The 14,187-nt window shown below is 42.0% G+C and overlaps 1 pseudogene; it reads left to right on the top strand.

Annotated features, from left to right (window-relative positions):
* Nucleotides 1-1,720: 1,720 nt before the first annotated feature.
* On the top strand, nt 1,721-13,395 carry LOC134370826 (large ribosomal subunit protein uL4-like; annotated as a pseudogene).
* Nucleotides 13,396-14,187: the final 792 nt, after the last annotated feature.

The raw sequence follows: 14,187 nt of genomic DNA, 5'->3' as shown, positions 1-14,187 counted from the left end.
AATATCCTCGTTGATCTGAATTGAGGGATTTTCCTTTGTCTTGGTTTTTCTTTAGTAAGATGGGACAATCTTTTTTTCCAGTGTGCATTCTGTGTGCAATACACACTAGGGTTCTTGTCTGTAGGGGGTTGGCTGGGAGTGGGCCACAAGTTTACTTTGTGTCCTGTCTCATTTCTGTTCAAAAGCCCCTTCAGTATGTTCTGCCAGGTGTCCTAGTTTAGCTACAACAGATCTATTGCCCATTTTAATTTCTGTTTTTGAATTAGTTCTTCAATTTCAGATTTAACTCTATCGACAAAATAAAACGAAAAGCCTGTTTTTACATCAGCAACGTTTTAACTCCCAAATGTTGTCAAAAGGTAGAAATGTTATCTTTTTCTTTGTTTGCATGATTGAATTTGATTCAATGAATTTTTATCAGAAATGTTTCAGGTGTGGTTTTCAGGAGTCTTGGACCTACTTTCATAGCCCTTTTTGAACCTCAGCTCTATTGTGAAAAGAGGGATGCTGGGGTCCCTTTCCAGGTCGGTCCAATCAGATTCTGCCCTGCAGGATTTAGCATCTGAGCTTATGACCAACATGGGAACAAATAGGTATACATCAGGTAACCCTGGGTCATATGCACCCCAAAGCATTCTACATTCTTCTATGAGTATTCTCTGGTCTTACTGTGGTTTAGGGAGATCTTTATAGCTTTTCACTCAGCCTGGGGCCAAGGTCTACCTGCAGCTGTCTGCATACCTGATCATCTCTGGCTCTCAGCCTTCAGAAGCCTCTGCTCTTCCAACCATTTGTGTCCTCCTTTGCCCTTCAGATGTTCAATTTGACTCTGTTCTTCTGGCTACTGTGGTTTCTCGTTCTAACCCCAATGTTGCGGGGGCGAGTCTGGAGTAGAAAGTTCTCCTGGCTGATGGGACCTCAGCTCTGCTCTATGTTTTGCTGCTCACCCCCAGTGCTGCCATAATGCTCCTGGGAGACACAATTTATTAAAAATGTTAGATTTAATGTATAAAACAAATATGTTGAAAGAGTATACAAAATTTAAAAAACACTATAAAAGAGAATTAAAAAGTCATAAATATAATAAAAAATAAATAAGAGGTTGTTCCTAGGATTTAGGGTAAAAGGGTTCCTAAATAGGCCACTAAATCCACTAAAAAAAGGGAAAAAATGGCAGTTTTAGCTCCATGAAAATACACACATTCTACACGGTGATGTTCATATAAACAAGTTGCCACGCCAGGTGCGGGCCCCAGCGGGAACCTGGAGGAGGACAGGGGGGCGGTGGCCGGGCCCCGCTGGTCGTCAGGGGCTGGCTCGGTGAGGAGGGGGTCGCGCAAAGAAGACAGAGACGGGGCCAGTGAAGAGGTAGGAGGAACGACAGGATGGAGGAAAGGAGGGAACTGAAGAGGACGGCCTGACCGGCCCGCAGCAGCGACACAGCGACACAGCGGCGCGCACCGGGCAGGAGGACGGGAGCTGTCCGCGACCCCCCAGCCTCTGCCCTGCGGCTGCTGCTGTCGCCGAGTTCTCTCTCGCTTGAACCCGGGCTCTTGCACTTCCATCGTGCTCTGGACCCACAGCTTGTGTAGCTGGTCCTGCACTGTGGAGAGGGAAAAGCTTGATGCACCAAAGCGACAAGGGAACCCTGAGAACAGGGTTGGACGGAGAAGCTCCCAAGCCCGGGTGGACCGCGTGGACAGCAGGGATGCTCTCCACGATGGAAGGAAGGCAGGTGCGCGAGCGCGGGGTTAGTCTGGTGAGTTTCCTGTCCAGACGACAAAGGGGCAACATCTCACTTTTTTCTGTAAGGGAAATAGTGAAAGCGTTTGTTGAAATGCTGGGGTGAGGGTGCAGTTAGAAGTTTGGTGAGCGTGAGCAGATCGGTGCAGTGGGGAGTGAGATGTGAATGGCCTTCGAAGTGACCTCAGGGCTCAGTGAGGCTGCTCAGCCTGCGGCGACGTGGGGGCCTCTGAATTTCTGTTGAAACTTCTCGAGGAGCAAAGGCTCCAGGCAGCGAGCAGCTGGGCGCATCCAGTGCCAGGTTTTTCCAGGTGGGCATCACATGGTTTAAGGCACTAACAAGAGAGATGGTGACATGATGGGCCAAGGTGTCTAACTGGGATTAAGAGAAGAGTTAAGAAGGGGTGATGGGAGGGTTGGTAGAAAGTCAGGGGCTGGGTGTACCAACGAGGTGGAGATAGGTCCTTGTGGGCCTAGTTGAAGTAGCTGGCTGGAAGGAGAGAGGGTGCTTGATGACAGACTGGGAAGGGTTAGTGCTTGAGTGTGACAGCTAACACCCTGCTTCCTGAGCTGGGATACTCAGTGTGCACTCGAATCCTTTCTCTGCTTATCAGGTTTGGTGATATAATCTGGAATTGAAGTTCCAAGTTTCTGAAATTATGATTCATTCTTTACATTATGCATAACCCATTTAAGAAGTTATTTCTACAAATTATCATATAGTTTTAACAAGTGTTTTAAACTCAGTTGTGTTAACTAGTTTTAATGTTCAATATTATTTCTGTATATTAAGGTGTTCTCTTTCTTTTTTAACATTTGTTTATCTCTAGGCCAATATATGGGCACACTCGGATAGTCTTAAATTCTGAAGGTGCTATGCTATGCTTCCTGATTTTTTGAATATCTGAAATATTCTTGTTGCTTTCTTATATCTTCATCGCTATTGAATCTTGGTTCACAAATTTTTCATTTAAAAATCTGTGGACATGGTTCCCCTGCTGTATTGTTCTTTACTTATAAATTATAAGTAGTTAATGCTACTTAATGAGTCCGAATATAGTAGTCTTTTTAAACCACTTGGTTTGTGATAATTTTTTGCTGCAGCAATAGGAAACTAATGCACTAAGCAAGACCTGAGTGTATTAGTTTCCTATTGCTGAGGCAAAAAATTATCACAAACCAAGTGGTTTAAAACAGCACAAATTCATTACTTAGGTCAGGAATCCACAGTGGGTCTCCATGGGCTAAAACCAGGGGGTTGACAGGGCTGGTTACTTTCTGGGAGCTGTCCTTTGCTCAGGGCCGCATTCCTCCACGTCCACTGCCAGGAGTGGGCTGAGTTCGTTTTCTGCCGCCTGTGTCTGGCTCTGCCTCTGCCTACCTCTGCCACTCATAAGGGCCCTTGTGGTGACATGGAGCTCACCTGGATAACTCAGGATGGTCTCCCTATCTCAGGGTTGACCCATTAGCAACCCTAATTCCATCTGAAATTTTAATTTATTTTGGTCATGGAAAGTAACATATTCATAGGCTCCAGGAGCTAAGATGTTGACAGCTTGGGGGTCGGGGAAATTATTCTGTCCAGCTCATTTAGCTTCTAAAAAAATTTACTTTTATGATTTATTTAACTATTCTCATTCATATTGTTTATTCTTCATTCCTGGTGTTCTTATGTAGTATGTAAAATGTATATGATGATTCTGCTCTTATTATCACTTATAATTTTTATGTTATACAATTTTATGAATTTCCTGTAAGTTCTCTGACGATTCTTTGTTTTTGAATTCATCGATCCATTTTTCTGCAGGATGCGGTCTACTGTGCATTCTTTTTCTTTTTCTTTTAAAATTTATTTATTTATTAATATTATTTTTTAACATTCTTTTTTTATATTGAGTCATAATTGATTATACATATTTTGGGGGTTCAACATTGACATATGTTGATCAAATCAATATTATCAGCGTATACATTATTACAAATCATATTTATTCTTTATGCCCCTTGTGCAATCTCTCCTTGTTCTCCTCTCCCTCCCTCCCCCCTCTAATTACCCTAGATTTCTTCTCTCCTTCTGAAAGAGTAATGGTTACTCTGTTGATTTGTTGCCCAGATGATCTGTTCAGTGCTGAGAGAGATGTGATCAGGTCCCCCAATATTATCATAGAGCAGATGCTTCTTCTGTCACTCTGGAATGGGCTTTGTGGAGAGAGATATCCTCTTCTTTTCTTTGGTTTCCTCTGGTGACTCTCCTTGTGTCAATGCTCTCAAGTGACTAGCGGGCCACCTGCATGGTGGTTGTGGCATCTAGCTGCTTTTGCAGCAGCCATGGCTATTGTGGTGGCTGTGGTGGGCCACCCACATGGAAGTGGTGTTTTTGGTGTGCTCCTTGCCTGGTTGTGGGAACAGGGGTCGGTCCCCTGCACCATGCCTCAGGACCCTGGGTGGGCCCTGAGGCAGCGATGGTGTGCCTGGTTGCAGGAAGAGGAGTTAGTCTCTGGCTCCATCTGTTTTTACATTTTATGATGTTGTTGTGGAGAAGTTGGGGGGGAGGGGGAGGGGGAGAGGGGAAGGGAAAAGCAAATAGGGTGGAAGAAGGAGGAAGGAAGGGGGCATGGTTGAGGCCTATGGCACTCCTCTCATTCCTGCAGGGGAGACCAGGGGGCTTCCAGTGGTGGCTTGGTCATTGATGGGCTGAATGTAGATGTCACGGGGGTGTGACCAAAGCCCACGGCCCCCATTGCCCAGTTCTGGAGCCTGGGGCACTTCCTGCAGCAGCTCCGTGGTTGTCACTGGGCTGGTTGTGGGTGTCAGGGGACATGGCTGAGGCCCTCGACCCTACCCCCTCCCTGTCTTGAGGGTCCAGGGGGCTTCTGGTCCCTCTAGGTGTTATAGGTGTTCTTTGGTGAAATGAGTCCTTTGCTAGTTAATATTAAACTTTCTCTCTGGTCTGTGGGTATTTTGTTTTTTCTTTCAGTTCTGTGTTGGATTATTCGCTGTTCCCATCACTTAAACTCTGCACTGGAACTAATTTGTTGTCCTTTGCTTACTTCTAAAATGGGGGAACTTCCTGTGGGGACCAGCACTTGAGCTCTGTAGTTGAGCTAAATTGCTGCTTTGCTGCTGATTCCTGGGGAAGATCTTTTGTGCAGCTCAGGTTTTAATGGTTAACTTTATAGGTGCTTTCGGGTATTGTGAAATCAGTACCCCTGGGTTGTGTAGAAACTCTGGTCTCCACTGAGTGGTCCTGCACTGATTGGGCAGCAGATCAGCTGTCCTTGCTGTGTCCCAGTGTTCCCCTGGTTGTCTGTCTCCCCCACCACCCGTGCTCCAAACACTTCCCATGGGACAGCGATGACTCACTGGCCTCTGAGTGGCTCTTTTTTTTCTGTTTTTGTGGATCCTTACTTCTCTGTGGGTCCATGGGAAACTTGTTAGTGGTCCTCCTGACCTGAGGGCCACCAAGGCTGTCTGTGGAGAGTACTAACATTAATAAAACACATGTATTTTACAGGGCCTTAACCTTTAGCTTAGTAGGGCCACAGCCCTTAGATTAGAAGGACCACAGTCCTTAGTTTTAGAAGGGCCAAAGCCCTTTCATTTAGGCTGTAGCATAGTAGGGCCACAGCCCTGTAGTTTTAGCAAGGCCAAAGCCTTGTAGCTTAGGAATAGCCAACTTTTTAGTATACACATAAAAATGCTAAGCTTGGGAAAAACAGAAAACTTTCATAGGACTAAAAAGTCTCTGGTGTGGATATGAAAGTTGTAACACAGCAAAAGTGCTTGCTCTAAGGGCAGATGTCCTTGGTGCGACTAAACCTAATTATGGGAAAATATGTATGCTAAAAGCTTCAAGGCTACTCTGCTGATTAGCGGTTGGTTCCACATCTCACCTTCAACTGCTTCTCTAAGTTTCCTAGGGAACTAAATGTTGCCATAACGATTATCTCATTGGTTCCTTTGTATGGCACATAGCTTAGTTTTATGACTCCTTTGACAGTAAATTGCTTAAACTTTTTAAAATTTTCACCTGCTGTAATGAAAATTGTTATGTAGCCAGTTTGTTTATGTTTTCACTATGACTGATTAACCACCTGTGTTCTTTTCTGTAACTCTCTTAGCTGGACAATAAAAATGTAGAGAAAACATGTCTGGAGCCTTGGAGCCTGGCTACTGCCTAAGAGCCTGCCTACCTGGAGCCATAGAGCCTTGACCATAGCCTCTAGGCCTCAAGGCCTTAATTGCTGTATTTTTCCACTTCCCCCTCTTCTGCTACTTGCACCATTGTGGGCATAGATAGCATTGCTATCTTGCTAAAGATAGCTAGGGACTTTTCTATTTCCTGGAACAACTTGCCCTGTGGTCTTTCCCGGAAAACATCTGCTGCTCACTTCCTTATCTGCTGTTCCCTTTTGCTGTCTATATAAGCTGTGACCTTCTGGCTAATAAACGAGACTTGATCAGAATACTGTCTTGTCTCCATTTCTCTCATCTCTTGTCCCATCCAATTCCCACTCCCCTCTCCAGGGTCTGTGTTGAATATCCCGTGGGTCGGGACCTTTCTGGCGCCCAACGTGGGGCACTGGATACGTGGGATACCATGAGGAAGATGGCGCATCGGAGGGTCGACCGCTGAAAATGAAAGAGTAAAACCTTCGTCCGCCGCGGGAACCTACCACGTCAAGATAAGGTGAGTAAGCGTGCCGATAATGGGACAAGAATTAAGTTGTCATGACGTCTACATAAGATAGTTACAAAAGGCTTTAAAGACATGAGGAGTAAAGGTTAAAACAACTAATCTATTAAGATTTTTTGATTTCATGTGGGATCTTTATCCTTGGTTCCCAGAAGAAGGGACTATTAGTTATAAAAAGTTGTCTCGAGTTGGACACGCTTTACAAGATTTCTATGAGACTTTCAGGCCAGAAAAGATGCCCGTTACTGCCTTCTCCTATTGGAATTTAATCAGGGATGTCATCCCTCGAGTGGCGGTGTGTCAATAAGCCTAGGGCTATGCCTACTGCTGACAGGCGCTCTGGCCCATGCCCCTGTCAGACTTTTGCTGATTCTATGCATAGTTCTTGTTACTCTGCTTTTCAGCTATGCACCCGTGGAAACAGTACATATTATACAGCCACCTTAGATAAAATTTATTCAGGGTCTTTTGGAGGGGAGTTTGCATCTCCCCCCTCCACTGTCAGATCACCCTCGTCTAAATATAGCCTAGCCCCTTGCACGGGCACAGTTGGCCAACCTGTGTGTCGGTCCCTTACTGCTCCTATTCATGTATCTGATGGAGGAGACTCTCAAGATCAGGCTAGGACATTTAAGGTACAAAGAAAAATAGAAAAAATGATCAAAACTTTGTTCCCCCCATTACAATATCACCCTATAGCCTTGCCTAAGGCCAGGGATGAGTTTAAACTCAACCGGCAGACCTCCAACATCCTTCAAACCACCCATAGCTTGCTTAATGCCTCCAATTTTAAACTTGCTCAGAACTGCTGGCTTTGCTTAAGAGTAGGACAGTCTCTCCCCCTTGCCTTCCCCACTCTGCTTTCCAATTACTCCTCTGAGGGACAGTGCTCCTTAACCCTTCCTTTACAGGCACAGCCTTTCCAGTTTACTAATTCCTCTTGCTACCACTCTCCCTCAGTTAACAATAGTTATGAAATTAATGTTGGCTTTGCCATATTTGCTCAGTGTTTGACAATTGTTAACATCTCCACTCCCCTGTGTGCTCAGAATGGCCCGGTCTTTGTTTGTGGGAACAATGAGGCTTATACCCAATCACCCACTAATTGGATGGGATTGTGTGTTTTAGCTTCTCTCCTACCCAATGTAGACATTATACCTGGAGACGAGCCTGTCCCTGTCCCTTCCATTGATCACATAGCTGGGAGGGCCAAGAGAGCCGTGCAGTTAATTCCCTTACTTGCTGGACTGGGGATTTCTGCCACAGTTGCGACTGGAACTGCTGGCCTTAGCCATTCTATATCTCAATACACCAAACTGTCTACCCAATTAATCTCAGATATGCAAACTATTTCCCAAACTATACATGATCTTCAAGATCAATTAGACTCCTTGGCAGAAGTAACATTACAAAACAGAAGAGGCTTAGATTTACTAACTACAGAACAGGGAGGTATCTGTTTAGCCCTACAGGAAAAATGCTACTTCTATGCCAACAAGTCCGGTATAGTCAGAAACCGAATCAAACAGCTGTAAGAAGACCTGGAAAAGAGAAGAAATCAACTAGCGGATAACCCCCTTTGGACTGGGCTGAATGGATTTTTGCCTTACCTCCTCCCCCTTTTCGGACCACTTGTATGCTTGCTCCTCTTGCTCTCATTGGGTCCTTTTCTGTTCAACAAACTTTGGCATTTATTAAACAGCAAATTGAGGCTATGCAGGCAAGGCCCATACAGGTCCATTACCAACGTCTTGAGATGCAAGAACAAAGTGGTTCATACGTTCCACTACGTTCACCTTAACAATATGCCTCCCCTGTGAGCCGAACTGGATAGCCAGCGACGGGTAAGAGGGTAACATCCCCAAACCACCTAAGATAGGAGGGCCGCCTCTGCTGCAGCCTAATCCTATGATGGATACCATGTGCGGGATAGATTACCCCAACCTAAGATAGGCACAGTTCCCTAGGGGTCCACTTGGCTTGAAAAATAAAAAAGGGGGAGCTGTCCGGAGACTTGGAGCCCAGCTACTGCCTAAGAGCCTGCCTACCTGGAGCCATAGAGCCTTGACCATAGCCTCTAGGCCTCAAGGCCTTAATTGCTGTATTTTTCCACTTCCCCCTCTTCTGCTACTTGCACCACTGTGGGCGTAGATAACATTGCTATCTTGCCATAGATAGCTAAGGACTTTTCTGTTTCCTGGAACAACTTGCCCTGTGGTCTTTCCCGGAAAACATCTGCTGCTCACTTCCTTATCTACTGTTCCCTTTTGCTGTCTATATAAGCTGTGACCTTCTGGCTAATAAACGAGACTTGATCAGAATACTGTCTTGTCTCCATTTCTCTCGTCTCTTGTCCCATCCAATTCCCACTCCCCCCTCCAGGGTCTGCGTTGAATATCCCACGGGTCGGGACAAAAACGTAGTTCGGGGTTATTTCACAGGAATTCCTTCTCTCTTGAGGAAGTTGTCACCTGGAATTAACCCCTTCTGGGCCTCTCACTGCTCTGGAGAAATGCACTTTGAGTAATCCTTTGCATCTCTGTCACCCTGGGGGAGAGGTGACAGCCTTCTTCTCCCCTGCTGCCTCCAGGCAACTTCATCCAAAGGGCACAGCTGCGACTTTTGCCAGCTCATGCTCTGTGCACTCAGCAGCTCCAGCCTGGTAGTGGCTGGGGCTTGAAATGGTCAGAGTAGTTTTTCTTTCTCTCATCATGGCTTCTCCTGCCTGCATGCACTTCATAGGTCTCTTCTCCTATTCCTGTGAGCTCTAGTGGCCCCAGCTTGGCTGTCGTTGCTTTCTAATAGTTGTAAATTGGTTGATTTATGGGAGAGAGTGATTCTGGGGACCATCTATTCCACCATCTTGACTGGAAGCCCGCATTATTTTTCTTTGCTTGTTAAAATTTGACAGTCATTTTTCACTTCTATTCAGCTTTCTATTGATCTCATACTGTTTCATTTTCAATTTAGATTTATACTTATAATCCTTTAAAATGTAATGTATGATATACAAAAATCAGTATATGCAAAATTAATGTAAATTAAACAACCATAATTATAAAAAATGAATATCTGTGTACCTTTCCCCATTGACTTTAGGAACCAGACATTTTCAGTAATTTGCAGTCATATCCATGTGATTTTTTTGCTATTACAGTCTGCTGCCTAACTCTGGTTATACCTTTGGGAGGTATATACATATATATGGGCTATATCTATATTAGGGATATATATATATGAGAGTGCTTCAAAAAGTTCATGGAAAGAGTCATAATATCTTTCATTGTAATTTTGCATGACCTTTTTGAAGTATCCTTCAAAGTACATATATATGGGATATACTTTTATGTACATATACTTTTCCTTGTTTTTTTGAGTTTTATTAAATGTTATGCTATATACTGCACATAATCTTTTGAAAATTTATTTTCTTCTTCATCTTTATATTTCTAAGATTCATCAGTATTATTCTTTGTATGTATAGTTCATTCACTTTGATTAATGCATAATGTTGCACTGCAAAAATGTACTGACATTAGATTATTTTTGTGTCTAAGGACATTCACATTGTATTGTGTGAGTATAAATATGCTTGTATGTGTCTCCTGGGAAACATTTGAAGAGCTCCTCTTGGTATAGAATCTGTTGTGGTTGTTCTTAGTACTTTCATTATTTTACTCTGATCCATCTGTAGCTAATATTTATATTTGAGTCTGTTTTCTTGGTCAGTCTTAGCAGATATTTGCCTCTTTCATTAGCCTTTTCTCTTCCTTTTTTGGCAGCTGGCTGATGCAAGGATAGAACCCTGGACCTTGGTGTTATCAGCACCACGTATTAGTCTTTTCTAAGATCCTACTTTTTTGGCTTTACTTAGTCTCTATTTTATTTTTGTTTTCTATTTAACTAATTTTTGCTCTTAATTTTAATCTTGCCTCCTTTCAAATTTCTTTGGACTTATTTTCTTTTCCATTTTGAGCATTTAGAAATATACATTTTGGTAGCATGTGCTTGGTAACATTTTCAGTCCTTTTAACTTCAAGTTTTCTGTGCTCTTATGATTTAGGTAAACCTTTTGCAAGCAACATAGGGATGGCTTTTTTATTTTTCAAGCCAGTCTGACATTTTCTGTATTTTATTGGAAGAGTTTAGATCATTTATATTTATTGTGGCCACAGATTTATTTGAACTTGTTTCTCTCATTTTATGTTTTTGCTCTTCATTTATCCCACTTTGCTGGGGTTTTTTCTTTATATTCTATTTGTCCTTTGATGTATCTGGAAGCTTAAAATCTTATTTCTATTTTTTTTTTTTTTTTTTTGGTGCTGAATTTAAAAATGTTACCATGTGTAGTTAACTAAGTCTAAAGTTAATATCTTAAACTTCTTACCAAATTCTACAAGAAACTTCCTACATTTTGACTTTTATTGCCCCTTTTTTCTTACATTTACTGTTGTCCAGGATTTAAGTTCTTTTTATTTTTTAGCCCTCAAATTAGTCACTATTTTTATTACGTTATAGAGGCCTTGCTTGTTTAGATTTATACAAATTTGCCAATTCCTTTTCCTGCCATTCTTTTGCATCTCATGACATCTTTCTAAGTTTATTTTTCTACTTCCTGAGGAATGTTCCTTAGAAATTCCTTTAGTGTAGGTGTATTGGTAGTAAACATTCTAGTTTCTATTTATCTAAAATTTTTTTTATTTCGCTCTGGCTTTTCAAATATAATTTTGCTGGGTACACAGGTTGAGATTAATATTTTCTGTTGGCCTTTTGAAGTATTATTCTGTTGTCTTCTGTGCCCTTATTGTTGAGAAATCTGCTGCCAGTCTTATTGTCATTTGTTTTTATGTGATTTCTCTGTTCTCCCTGAATAATTAAAACATTTTTATTATATTTAATATTTTGCAGTTATACTCCAATGTAGAATAACTTTTCATATTAGCTCTGATTTCCCCCCAGAAGTCAGAGTCTGAGACACAGGCTTAGATACAGGTAGTTTATTTTAGCAACTGAGCCCAGGGAAAAGAAAAATGGGATTGGAAAAAATGAAAAACAGAGGTAGGGAGACCCAATGCATGGGTACGTTATTGACCTGGTGACTTCTGTGGAACGTTGGGGCTCACGCAGGTGTTTTATACTTAGCCTGTACAAACTCAAGTCCTTATCTTCTCTCTACAAATACAACCTGGAGTGTAGGAGAGAGGCCTAACCAGAGTCATAAATTGGGATATGTGGCCTTACAGATGTTGCATGAAGCCAGAGCCTGAGTGAATGATTGCAATCACTCTGGTGCTGAGTGTAGACAGAGGAGTATAGGTAAAGGATGACATGAAGAAAAAATTAAGAATTTACCTGTTGAATAATTTAAAACTTCTTTGCATTAAAAAAGGAAAACATAAAACAAAAATAAATTTGAGCCACCTACGACAGACAGAGGGTCACCAACCTTAATATGTAAGAATATCATTAAAAGTCAGTAAAATAAAGACAACTACACCAATAGAAAAGTGGGCAAATGACACCAGGGACAGACAATTAAACAAAGAAAAGAAAACGATCAATAAGATTTGACATTAGGGTCACCCTAAATAATAAACAAGTAAATGCAAGTGGAAACTAATAAATCTATAAATTTATTATCAAATCAGTAAAAAGCTTTTTCCTGTGAGAGGATGGCCTCCTCCTCTCCCTGCCATGGTGTGCACTGATATCATTGTACTGTGAAAAAGCAGAGTCATCTGGCAAAAATGTCACTTTGTCAGCTATGTTCAAGGCTCCCATTCGACCAGATATTGTCAACTTTGTTCACACCAACTTGCATAAAAACGACAGACAGCCCTATGCTGTCAGTGAATTAGCAGGTCATCGGACCAGTGCTGAGTCTTGGGATACTGGCAAATCTGTGTCTCGAATCCCCAGAGATCGAGGTGGTGGGACTCATCATTCCAGCCAGGGTGCTTTTGGAAATATGTGTCATGGAGGCGGCATGTTTGCTGCAACCAAAACCTGGGCACCATTGGCACCGTAGAGTGAATCCAACCCAAAAGCGATATGCCATCTGCTAGGCCCTGGCTTCTTTGGCCCTACCAGTTCTGGTAATGTCTAAAGGTCATCCTATGGAGGAAGGTCCTGAACTTCCTTTGGTGGCTGAAGATAAAGTTGAAGGTCACAAGAAAACTAAGGAAGCCATTTTGCTTCTTAAGAAAATTAAGGCATGGAAAGATACCAAAAAGGTCTATGCCTCCCGGTGAATGAATGAGAGCTGGCAAGGGCAAAATGAGAAACCATCATCGTATCCAGCTCAGGGGGGCCTGCATCATCTGTAATGAGGACAACGGTATCATCAGGCCTTCAGAAACATCCCTGGAATTATTCTGCTTAATGTAAGAAAACTGAACATTTTCAAACTTGCTCTTGGTGGGCATGTGGGACGTTTCTGCATTTGGACTGAAAGTGCTTTCCAGAAGTTAGATGTATTGTACGGCACTTGGTATAAAGCTGCCTCCCTGAAGAGGAACTATATAACCTTCCCATGCACAAGGTGATGAATACAGACCTTAGCAGAATTTTGTTTTCTTTCTTTCTTTTTTTTTCTTAGCAGAATTTTGAAAAACCCCGAGATCCAAAGAGCCTGCTGAGCACCATGCAAGAAGATTCATCGCAGGGTCTTGAATAAGAAGCCACTGAAAAACCTGTGAATCATGTTGAGGCTAAACCCATATGCAAAGACAGCAGCACCAGATGAGGCAGCAGCAGCAGCACCAGAGCCCAAATCAGATGAGAAGGGGCTTGCGGGCAAGAAGCCTGTGGCGGGGAAGAACTGAAAGAAAGCTGTTGGTGTTAAGAACAGAAGAAGCCTTTGGAGAAAAAGGCTGCAGCTACCAAGAAACTGGCAGCTGATAAGAAGCCAGCAGAAAAACCTTCCTTGCATGGAAGAGAAGAAGCCTGCTGCATAAACTGTTATGTTTATTTCATAAAAGTCAAATCATTTTGGACAGCTAATTTTGAGTAGAAGTCCTGATCAAAAAAGAATTAAAAAAAAATCAGGAAATAATTTTTAATAATAAAACATTTAGGGGAGAAGACAAGATGATCTTCCTACTTTGCAAAGTAAAAAAGCATGTTGCAAAGCAGTATGTACAAAATATCTTAATAAAAAATTATGTTAATCAGTCATAGGATACAATGTATATACAACACGATATAAATTGTGAGGGGAAAAGTATGTACACACTTGCCCAGAAACATTTTTATATACAGAAGAAAATATAACAAACTGTGAATAATAATTGGTCCTAGGTGATGGGATTATGGATGTTTTCTCCTGATAGCTTTACACTCACTGTGTTTCTCAAAATGTCAACTGTCAGCATGCATACTTTTAGTAATTGGGAAAACAATCATTTGATAATTGTGCAGTATATACATGTATTGAAACACCACACTGTACCTCACAGAAATGTACAAGTAAATGTCAAAATTAAAAAAAAATTAAAAATTTTTTAAAAATCAGAGAATAAAAATTTTAAGTAAATACATAGCTTGCGTAAGTATTGATAAAAGTATCAGCTGGCCATTAAACCACCTAGCTGTGTGGCAACCACACGTTTACATTTTCTCCTCCAGTTAAAAAGTAAAATGCTTTACACAGATTTGCATGGCTGTGTTATTTCTTCGTGTCATTTTTATACTTATAAAACGAAGTTTTTAGTTCTATAATATTGTAAGGAGTGAAAGAACAGCATTGT

Source organism: Cynocephalus volans, chromosome 2 (genome assembly GCF_027409185.1).
Source record: "Cynocephalus volans isolate mCynVol1 chromosome 2, mCynVol1.pri, whole genome shotgun sequence".
Taxonomy (NCBI): domain Eukaryota; kingdom Metazoa; phylum Chordata; class Mammalia; order Dermoptera; family Cynocephalidae; genus Cynocephalus; species Cynocephalus volans.
Note: the sequence above shows the minus strand (reverse complement) of the source record. Positions and strands in the feature narration are given on the sequence as shown.